We start from the raw sequence: 12,058 nt of genomic DNA, 5'->3' as shown, positions 1-12,058 counted from the left end.
AAGATGTGTAACAGCCTTAGGTACCAGAAAATCACAAGCAGTTTGGCATCATTGAACCACAAGGGGTGTGTGTGTGGCGTGTAGGGAGAATGTGTGGGAAGTCACAGAACCTGAGGCTCCAGGGCCTTCCATGCAACATTAAGAGCTCCCGTGTGGTCAGTGGGGGGCTATTCAAAACAGAAGCCAAGTTCTAAAAACTACTCTCCTTGCTCTACAGATGGGGTACTGAAGAAGATAAGAGTGGAAGGAAGGAGGCTACTTAGGAAGCTATTGAAAAAGCCCTAGGGTAAGATGATGATGGCCTGAACGAAAGCAGTGTTACTGGGGAATGGAGAAGAAGAAAGGGCTTTTGAGACTTAGGAAAAACAAATTTGATTGATTGCACTTAGGGGATGTGAGGATGAAAAACATCTATTTGCTTCATAAAAATACATTTCTCATCCCCAGATTCTAAATATTTTTATTTTATTTTTAATTGAAGTATATCTGATTTACAATGTTGTTTCAATCTCTGCTGTATAGCAAAGTGACCCAGTATACACATCTATACATTCTTTTTTTATATTCTTTTCCAATATGGTTTACCACAGGATGTTGAATATAGTTCCCTGTGCTATACAGTAGAACTTCATTGCTTATTCATTCTATATATAACAGTCTGCATCTACCAACCCCAAGCTCTCAGTCCATCCGTCTCATTTCCCCCATTGCCCCTGGCAACCACAAATCTGTTTTCTATGTCTGTGAGTCTGTTCCCAGTTTTATAGATAGGTTCATTTGTGCCATATTTTAGATTCCACATATAAGTGATATTATGTGGTATTTGTCTTTCTTTTTCTGATTTACTTAATATGATAATCTCTAGTTACATCCATGTTGCTGCAAATGGCATTATTTTGTAGTTTTTCATGGCTGAGTAGTATTCCATTACACACACACATACACACATACACACATACACACACACACATACACACACACACACACACACACACACACACACACACACACATATATATACCACAACTTCTTTATCCACGCCTCTGTCAATGGACATTTAGTTTGTTTTCATCTCTTGGCTACTGTGAATACTGCTGCAATGCACACAGAGGTGCACGTGCCTTTCTGAATTATAGTTTTGTTTAGGTATAGTCCCAGAAGTGGGGTTGCTGGACTTGCATTCTAAATAAGCTAGAGCCTCCTCATTTTCTGAGATGGTGCATTCTGAGAATGAAGCTATGGCAGGTCTCTGCACCCCACAGGTCCATGGAAGAGCTGGGTTCCTCTGGGGTTTCATATCCAGAACTAAATGTTAGGTTTCCAAGGCCAAGAACCCTAACCTGGTCTCTAAAAGCTACAGGGAGTCTCAGAGGTCATTTAGTTGAAGCCTCTACTTAATGCAAGAACAATTTCTTGCATTAAGGATTCTGGACACAAGATCATCCAGCCTCAGTTTGAAATCCACTTTTAGAGATAAGGATTTTGCCACTCCTTAAGGCAGCACTTTTTAATCTTTGAACAGTTCTATTAGAAAGTTCTGTTTATACTGAGCCAAAAGTGTATTAGTTGCTCAGTTGTGTTCGACTCTTTGTGACTCCACGGACGGTAGCTCACCAGGCTCCTCTGTCCATGGAATTCTCCAGGCAAGAACGCTGGAATGGATTGCCATTTCCTTCTCCAGGGTAGCTTCCTGACCCAGGGATGAAACCTAGGTCTTCTGCACTTCAGGCAGGTTCTTTACTGTCTGAGTCATCAACTGGCCCTCTAATCTTTGGGTCTGATTATATCTCATAATGCCACACAAGTGTGTTTCTTTTTCAAGAAGAAGTCTTACTCAGAAATTAAAGATAACTTTAATTTCTCTGTGGGACATGGTTTCTGGACTGCATATGTCTTGTCTGTGTGCCTGGAAACAAGTGTGAACTATTGGTGTTCCTATCAGAAGCAGCACCGACAGCCTGTCATCACCCAGCGGGCCTACTCCTGCAATGTGGAGGGCCAACTGTATGGCACTTTTATATGAGGGGTTTGAGCATGTACAGATTATAGTATCGTGAGGGTTTCTGGAGTCAATCCCCTGCATATACCAAGGGACTACTATACTATCCATAAGAGCCCGGTAGTCTGGACGTGTATTTTCATTATATAGCCTGAGGTTCACAGGTGTTTTAGCAGCCAAATCATTAGCACCTGCTGAGTTTCTGGCCACCCAAACCCCCAAGGTAAGTCTTTCTTACCCTGTCAATCCTCTTCAGTTCAACTGATTTTTTAAAAAATATTTCTTTTTATTTATTTGACTGTGCTTAGTGGCAGCACACAGGATCTTTGTTGCTGCATGTGAACTCTTAGTTGCAGCATATGGGATCTAGTTCCCTGACCAGGGATTGAACCCAGGCTCCTTACATTGGGAGTGCAAAGTCTTAGCCACTGGGCCCAGGGAAGTCCCAGTTCAACTGATTTTGAGAATTTATATGCAGGACTTTTGAGAATACATTCCTGTGAAATTTCTCCTTCTTGGGTTTGTAGCCCCAGACTTTGTCTGTGATGGAAGTTTACTGATTCAAGACTCAAGACAATCATGTTAACCATGCTTTTAGTTTGACAAGTGTTCCTGGAGGTTAATCTCTAACTCCATCCTCTCCTCACCTTTGAGGGTTTATATTCCTTTCTTGTCTCGACCTTTTCCTGATTCCAGAGCAGCTCTGCAACTTTAATTAATGGTTTGTTCTGCTGCAGCAGCTGATGAGACCCCACCTGTTGCCCCTGAGCCTCTGTTGTTGCGCCACGACCCTGCTGTCACTCCTGGCGAGAAGAGCCGACTTGGGTATGTCCTTGGAGTTTGTCACTCACCTGTGCACTGCTCAACCCCACATTGTTGGTGACACTGTTATCATTCCTTTTGCTTCTAGTCATCCTAGTCCTTCCCCTGCTCCAGCAGGCCCTGCACTCAGACTGGGAAGACCCCCAAGGATCACACTTCTTACATGTCACAGAGGAAGGTGTACCTTGTGTACGTGTGTGTACATGTTCTAATACCCCATCGGTGTTACAGACCTTATTTATTTTGCCCTACATTTATGTTCTTTTACAGACTCTCTAACTCACCCCTTTGACCACCTGATGCAAAGAACTGACTCATTTGAAAAGACCCTGATGCTGAGAAAGATTGAAGGCGGGAGGAGAAGGGGACAACAGAGGATGAGATGGTTGGATGGTATCACCGACTCAATGGAAATGAGTTTGAGTAAACTCTGGGGGTTGATGATGGACAGGGAGGCCTGGCGTGCTGCAGTCCATGGGGTCACAAAGAGTCGGACACAACTGAGCGACTGAACTGAGCTAACTCACCCCAGGATTCTTTCCAGGCTGAGACAGAAGACAATACAGATAGAGAGCAGCAGTCATCAGCTCTGATGAGGGCTTGGCACAGAATTGGAGCTCAGTGCCCAGAGCATATCACCCTAAATTGTCACTTGCTCCCAGTCCTCCATCAGCGCCTCTACCTCTAGCTACAGAAAATGAATTCTGCACACCCCTCCTTGTTTCTGCCCTTTCAAAGCCCTGCATGAGGAGCTGAAGAACAACCTTTGTTGCCTAGAGTTAGGCCAAGAGTCTGTCCGGGAAGTGAAGACCAGCTCTAACCTCTATACTCCTTTTGGAGTTTCGCCTCTTCACACAGGTGGGGTTTGCCCTGGTGGCTCTCATTGGCCAAATTCTGAGGCAGATTCCCAGAATTACTACTCCCTTTTGTGAGACTTCTCCCATGTCTCTTATTGAGTATGTGTGCTTCACTGGACCTAAGGAACTTGCATTTGGAGGTTTGGCCCTGTCTGTAGAACCTTTTACACCTCAGCACTTGTGACTTAACCACCCTTAGCATAGCCTCCCCTCTCTACAAAATGAGGGAAACAATACCTTTTATTCCCTCAAAGGACTTCTTAAGGACCAAATGGAACACTGTATGTATTTTACAAGCTTTAAGGAATTATGCAGGTATTATTATTACACTAGAATTGTCCATGGTCCAAACTAGCTGTAAGGGTCTAACTCAGGCTGCTGGAAAATATGTTACCAGTGGGAGGGAAGGGGGCTTCCCTGGTAGCTCAGATGGTAAAGCGTCTGCCTGCAACGCGGGAGACCTGGGTTCTATCCCTGGGTCGGGAAGATCCCCTGGAGAAGGAAAGGGCAACCCACTCCAGTACTCTTGCCTGGAAAATTCCATGGATGGAGGAGCCTGATAGGCTACAGTTCACGGGATCACAAAGAGTGGGACACGACTGAGCAAGTTCACTGGCACTGGAGGAAAGGGGCTTCCCAGGGGGCGCTAGTGGTAAAGAATCTGCTTGCCAATGCAAGACCTAAGAGATGTGGGTTCAGTCCCTGGGTCAGGAAGATCCCCTGGAGAAAGACATGACAACTCCCTTTCAGTATGCTTACCTGGGAATCCATGGACAGAGGAGACTGCCTGGCTACGGTCCACAGCGTCTCAAAGAGTCGGACACAACTGAAGCAACTTAGCAATGGGAGGAAGGCAGCTAGTCTCTTGGGAGCTCCAAAACTGTCAACAGGATCAGAATCTTCAAATTTTAGAGTAGATGGGGTCTCACAGATCACTTGGTCCAACCCCCTCACTTTGCTGATGAAAAATCATAAGAGAAAGGAGCAGGGGACTTGCCTTGAGGTTTGTTTGGGTCAGAGGATCCACAGAGAAATAATCCTCAAAGCTGGAGAAGGTGGGAGGTCAGCCAGCTATCCAGAAACGAGTCTAGCCTTTCCCCAGGTCAGGGACATTATCCATCTTTCTACCAAGTGGATGGTTTTTTAACCTCTTCCCTTACCTTTGAGAGCAATGTCAGGCTTCCTCTGTCTCAAAGTTTCCTCAAAGACCCACCTGTGTCCATTTAGTGATTGACTTTCCCAAGAAGGCATAACCACGTTGTCGTTTGTCTCTCAGTCGCTCCGCTGTGCAGGGAATGAGGGTTCCAGTCTTGATCAGCTGGGGACTCCAGTACCCAGCCTCTGATATATCGTGCGGGGACTGCAGGGCATCTGAGTTGTAACAAGAACAAGATGAGCTTGTGGCCTCGGGCTTCTAACCTGCTCCTCAACCCACACTTCAAAGAAAGTTATTACACAAGAGTTAGACTAAATCAAACCAAACTGCAGTGTTTGCGTACTGTGGCCCATCTTCAGATCTCACTGTGTCTCATGACTAGTCCCTCAGAAACCCAGTTGGGGGCAGAACAAAATGACCCAGTGATAATTTAGTTTGTAGGTCTTTAAAAATGAACCCCACTGATTTATTTTGAAATTTCAGTTAAGCACGATGTCAAGAAAATCTCTCTGGCTATTTATCATCTTTTTTCCTCTTGCATACTCTGAATAGGCACAATAAAATTAGAAACTGGCTATTCACATGCTTCCAGTTTTTGTTGTAGGCAGATGTTGTTACTAGAATATCAGAATGTTAGGATGTTTGGATGATAATTTTCTGCCAAAAGAACACTCATCATAGCAAGAAAGCTCTTTACTAGGCCATTTGCTTTTTTTATTAGCAACATACAAGTGCTATAGGAAAAGGTACAACAGATAATCTAAAGATATATATTTCACTTTGGTTAGATCACCTACTCCCATTTTTCCAAATCACCTCAACCTGAAAGCATGAAAAATTGCATTTTTCTTTTGTAGCTTTGAACTGTGGATATAAGATCTATAAGTTTTTTGAATCATCAAAGAGCTAAAGGTTGTATTCATTGTTGTCTAGAGTTGAGCATGTTCTGTAGGATGCTACAGAAAACTTTGTATGGTTCATGTGGCAACTTTCACTTAATCTAGTAATTGAACCATTAAAACCCATCTTCTAGCCATTCCCCATGCACTGGTTGTGCACAACAGGGAAGCTTTTAAACAATTCTTTAGTTCCAACCATGAATCATGGCAGTATCTCAGGATCGTGGTGGGTTGGGGCTGAGAGAGATGGCCCAAGTTGATGAAGAAGGAAACCAAGACCGCAAAGACAGGTAATTTACCTGAGGCCGCACAGTCAGTCACTCAGAGCCGTGGCTAGGATTCAGGTCAGGTGCTTTCTGCTTCTGCCGCATACGTGGCACCTCTTTTACTAGATCAAGGATGACAGACCGGAAAACCAAAATCAAAGATTTTTACATGAGCAGAGACAAAAGTGAACTTTGTAATCACAAATCCGAGGCCAATAAGCAGGGGAAAAAAAAAAAAGTCAGACCAAGCATCCAGCCCAAAAGGGGAAATGAGAGGCTGCAAAGCCCAGGGAAAAGGTGTGACCTGGGTCTGAAAACAAGAGGAGACCAGGGACTGTTTTGGCCTCTGTGGCCTGGACACATCTATGGTGTAGGAATGGAATATTCTCATGGTTCCCTGCCCATTCTATTTACTGCACCAATACTTGTGTATTGTCCTTAGATTTCAAGTTGCTTTGCTTTGGAAAAGTTAGACTGAGATGCTGCTATCAAGACTCTTCTCCTCCGCCCGGGTCAGCACTTGCCCATTTGAGGAAGTGCTTGCTGCCACTTATCTTCTGAGCAAGAATATGGGTCAGTCCATTATCCAGTCTTTACTCAAACTCAGCCCCAGATACAAAGAGGGTCACACTGTCGCTGCCCTCAGGAAGATCATAATCTGTTTCAGAGGTTTCAGGGGTTAATAGCACCTTGGAATTATCTGCAAACTTTCATGTATTTTTTTACTTAAAAATTACTTTATTATTCTCTTTTTTGTCACCATACCATCTGTAGGTTTAACTTTATTGAATAAGAAAATATTTTTTATATTTCAGAGAGCCAGTAAATAGGTATACATTCTGGACTATGCTCTAAACATTATAGGTACTGTCTATTTTTATATTTATGGAAAATATATAAATGTTTCTGGTGTTCCATGTCCCATTATTTATTTTTCTGCAGGGCTCACAGTGCTTTCTCCACCCCTTCTTCTCCCACAACCCCACTATGTCCTCTTTGTTTACTCTTACTCTTGCACTCCGCTCCTTGGAGAAAATTGAGGCTCTTCCACATTAGGCACAAAATATTCAGTTCAGTTCAGTTCAGTTCAGTTGCTCAGTCGTGTCCGACTCTTTGCGACCCCATGAACCGCAGCACGCCAGGCCTCCCTGTCCATCACCAATTCCCAGAGTCCACCCAAATCCATGTCCATTGAGTCAGTGATGCCATCTAACCATCTCATCCTCTGTTGTCCCCTTCTCCTGCCCTCAATCTTGCCCAGCATCAGGGTCTTTTCAAATGAGTCAGCTCTTTGCATCAGGTGGCCAAAGTATTGGAGTTAAGGCTTCAACATCAGTCCTTCCAAAGAACACCAAGGAGTGATCTCCTTTAGGATGGACTGGTTGGATCTCCTTGCAGTCCAAGGGATTCTCAAGAGTCTTCTCCAACACCACAGTTCAAAAGCATCAATGCTTCACCACTCAGCTTTCTTTATAGTCCAACTCTTACATGTATACACGATCACTGGGAAAACCATAGTCTTGACTAGACAGACCTTTGTTGACAAAGTAATGTCTCTGACTTTTAATATGCTGTCTAGGTTGGTCATAACTTTCCTTCCAAGGAGTAAGCGTCTTGTATTTCATGGCTGCAATCCCATCTGCAGTGATTTTGGAGCCCAGAAAATAAAGTCAGCCACTGTTTCCACTGTTTCCCCATCTATTTGCCATGAAGTCATATTCAAAAGCAGAGACATTACTGTGAAGAAAGCTGAGCACCAAAGAATTGATGCTTTTGAAGTGTGATGTTGGAGAAGACTCTTGCGAGTCCCTTGGACTGCAAGGAGATCCAACTAGTCCATTCTGAAGGAGATCAGTTCTGGGTGTTCTTTGGAAGAAATGATGCTAAAGCTGAAACTCCAGTACTTTGGCCGCCTCATGTGAAGAGCTGACTCATTGGAAAAGACTCTGATGCTGGGAGGGATTGGGGGCAGGAGGAGAAGGGGACGACAGAGGATGAGATGGCCGGATGGCATCACCAACTCAATGGATGTGAGTTTGAGTGAACTCCGGGAGTTGGTGATGGACAGGGAGGCCTGGCATGCTGCAATTCATGGGGTCGCAAAGAGTCAGACATGACTGAGCGACTGAACTGAACTGAACTGATGGAACCAGATGCCATGATCTTCATTTTCTGAATGTTGAGCTTTAAGCCAACTTTTTCACCCTCCTCTTTCACTTTCATCAAGAGGCTTTTTAGTTCTTCTTCACTTTCTGCCATTAGGGTGGTGTCATCCACATATCTGAGATTATTGATATTTCTCCTGGCAATCTTGATTCCAGCTTGTGCTTCTTCCAGCCCAGTGTTTCTCATGATGTACTCTGCATGTAAGTTAAATAAGCAGGGTCACAATACACAGCCTTGACATACTCCTTTTGCTATTTGGAACTAGTCTGTTGTTCCATGTCCAGTTTTAACTGTTGCTTCCTGACCTGCATACAGGTTTCTCAAGAGGCAAGTCAGGTGGTCTGGTATTCCCATCTCATTCAGAATTTTCCACAGTTTATTGTGATCCACACAGTCAAACACTTTGGCATAGTCAATAAAGCAGAAATAGATGTTTTTCTGGAACTCTCTTGCTTTTTTGATGATCCAGTGGATGTTGGCAATTTGATCTCTGGTTCCTCTGCCTTTTCTAAAACCAGCTTAAATATTTGGAAGTTTATGGTTCATGTATTGCTGAAGCCTGGCTTGGAGAATTTTGAGCATTACTTTACTAGCATGTGAGATGAGTGCAATTGTGTGGTAGTTTGAGCATTCTTTTTGGCCAAAAAGTTTGTTTGGGTTTTCCATATCATCTTATGGAAAAACCTGAACAAACTTTTTGGCCAACCCAATATTGCTATTCTTCTGTCTTGGATGAAGGGTTTATCTCTTTTACTCTAAAACTGATCTCTAGCTATACTCTAAATTCTATCTATATTTTCTCCCTACTTCAATAATTGTGTATGCTTTCTCTTTATTCCCTTTCTATTCCATATATATGTGAATATCTTTGAGGGAAGAGTCAGAGAAATATCTGATTATCAGAGGGTTATGACTCAGTTTAATTTGCCCAGTTGGAGAGACAAGACTAGTTTACAGAATCAGCAAAATAAAAACAGTACATGAGACCTTTGTGAGATCAGGGTGGGCAACATGAGAAGCTTCCAGAATGAGGTGGGATTTGTAGGTGTGTCTTGAAGGGTACAGGATGCCTGGATAAGTAGAAAGAAAAGGGCAAGTGTGCCTGACTGGGAGAATACAGTGGATTGGAAACTAAAATTTATTCAGAAGAACACATATCCATCCGGCACCTAACTGCATAAGGTCTCAGTTAATCTTCCCAACAAAACAGTGAAGTGAGGATTATTTCCATGTTACAGGTGAAAGCAGATTTAGGGAGGCTAGGTGCCTTGTGTACAATTGGGAGACTGGCAAAGCCAAATTAAGATCCCCAGTCACTTGGCCTTGAGTATGGAGTATATAGTGTGAGGAATACAGTCAGTAATTACACTGTATTTTTACATGGAAAGGGATGGTGAATAGATTGTGGTGATCATTTTTAAATGTATAGAAATACTGAATCACTATGTTTTGTAACATGAACTAAAATAGTGTTGTAGGTCAACTATACTTCAAAAACAAACAAACACACATAGAAGAAGAGATCAGATTTGTGGTTCCCAGAGGCAGAGTTTGGGGGTGGGAGAATTGGATGCAGTCAGTCAAAATGTACAAACTTCCAGATAAGCAGGTACTAGGAATGTAATGTACAGTGGGATAAATAAAATTAGCATTGCTGTATGCTATATATGAAAGTTGTTAAGAGAGTAAATTCTGAGTTGTCACACAGAACAAAATTATTTTTCTGTTTCTTTAATTTTGCATCTTTATGAGATTATAGATGTTCAGCAAATGTCTGGTAATCATTTCATGATGTGTGGAAGTAAAATTATGCTGCATGCCTTAAAACTTACCCACTGCTGCATGTCAGTTGTATCTCAACATAACTTGAAGCAGAAAAATAAAACCCAGGCCATTTGACCTCAAAACCTTCTTGCTGAGGGTAGGGCTCATGTGGTTACAGTAGAGTTAAAGGCTGCTGGGCTAGGATTATTACTAATCTTTACTGAGCATTTACTATAGGCTTCCCTTGTGGCTCAGCTGGTAAAGAATCCAGGTAAAGAATCCTGCAGTGTGGGAGACCTGGGTTCAATCCCTGGGTTGGGAAGATCCCCTGGAGAAGGGAATGGCTACCAACTCCAGTATTCTGGCCTAAAGAATTCCATGGACTATATAGTCCATGGGGTTGAAAAGAGTCAGACACGACTGAGCGATTTTTACTTCACTTCACTTCATGTGTCAGTCAGGATGCAAGCTATTTATCTCATTTAATCCTCAAAAGGAAGAGAGTCAGACACAACTGAGGGACTTCACTTCACTTCACTTCAATCCTCAAAATAACCCTCTGGCAGAATATTGTTACTATCTTCATTTTTCAGTTTGGGAACCTCAGGTTATAAATAGTTTGTCAAGGGGAATTCCCTGCTGGTGCAAAGGTTAGGACTCCTTGCTCTCACTGCCAAGGACCTGGGTTCAATCCCTGGCTGGCAAACTGAGATCTCTAAGATCTCACAAGTTGTGTGTGTGGCCAAAAAAAAGAGAAAAAGTAGCAGCTTGTCCCAGTTCACACGGATAATGGGTGCCTGAACTGGAGCGATTTGAAATTCAAACCTAATCTGTTTAATTCCAGAGCTGAATTCTTGAAAAATGCTAGAAGATTAACATTTGTGACTGCTCATCTTATACATATCATCTCATTCAATTCCACAGACACTCTGTGAAGGACATATAATACTATTTTCTATATTGTACAAATGCGCTTCCTGGGTGTCACAGTGGTAAAGAATCCTCCTGCCAATGCAGAAGATCCAAGAGACGCAGGTTTGATTTCTGGGTTGGGAAGATTCCCTAGAGTAGGAAATGGCAACCTGCTACAGCATTCTTGCCTAGAAAATTCCATGGACAGAGGAGCCTGGTGGGCTAAAGCCCCATGGAGTCGCAAAGAGGCAGACATGACTGAGCACACACACAAACACACATATTGTACAGATGATAAGTGAGTCACAGGTGAACTAAAACTCAGGTAAGGTTAAGTAACAAGTCCAAGGTCATGGTTTGGCAGGTTTGAAATCTAAACCAAGAGTTCTGGCTCTGAAACCTGGGCTCAGAACTCCTGCGGCACAGTTTGCCCAAACCAGGGATTCAGGGAGTGGAGGACTCAAGACACTTCTCTTCACTATGCCCTCTCCTCCCACTGTATTTCTTATCTTCTCTTTGGTGATCATTTTTTTCAGGCCACTTATTACTTCTGATTAGGAGTAGTGGCTCTCTTATTACTTCAGATTCTCATATACATTGGACCCAAATCACTATTAAAAGAAAGCTTGGGATAAATGTTTTTCTGTAATGTTATAAATGGAGGTAATGTGATTAAGATCTCATTTATTCATTGAACATTTATTGAACTCCTACTGAGGGCTGCTCAGGGTACAGGGAATATAAAGACACACAAAAAAAGTCCTTCTCTTCAAGGACTGCACAGTCTTTTAAACAGGATGAACACCAGGCACATAGACCAGTAACTGAAATGCAGTGTGATAACTGAAATGCGGTGTGAAAGAGGTAGGGACGAGTAACATCAGAACACGAGGAAGGAACACCAAACTCAGGATGGGATGTTGGTAGGAGTTGGGGAAGGTATCCCAAAGCCAGTGATGCTTCAATACACTGTTTTTGAGCTCAGATTTTCTTTCATGTTTCTTTATGTATGGTATTTTGAAGCTGTTAGTTCAAGATGGTTAATACAATGTCACTTAACTGTGTTTTCTCTCTTTTACATACACACAGACACACACACACAAGGCTCTCTCTTACACTAATTTTTCTAGCTAATTGCACCATATCTTTCTTTCTTAATTGAAACATAGTTGATTTACAATGTTGTCTTAGTTCCTGGTATATATCAGAGTGATTCA

This window comes from Oryx dammah, unplaced genomic scaffold (genome assembly GCF_014754425.2).
Source record: "Oryx dammah isolate SB20612 unplaced genomic scaffold, SCBI_Odam_1.1 HiC_scaffold_28, whole genome shotgun sequence".
Lineage (NCBI taxonomy): Eukaryota > Metazoa > Chordata > Mammalia > Artiodactyla > Bovidae > Oryx > Oryx dammah.
The sequence above is the reverse complement of the archived record's forward strand: the minus strand, read 5'-3'. Positions refer to the sequence as shown.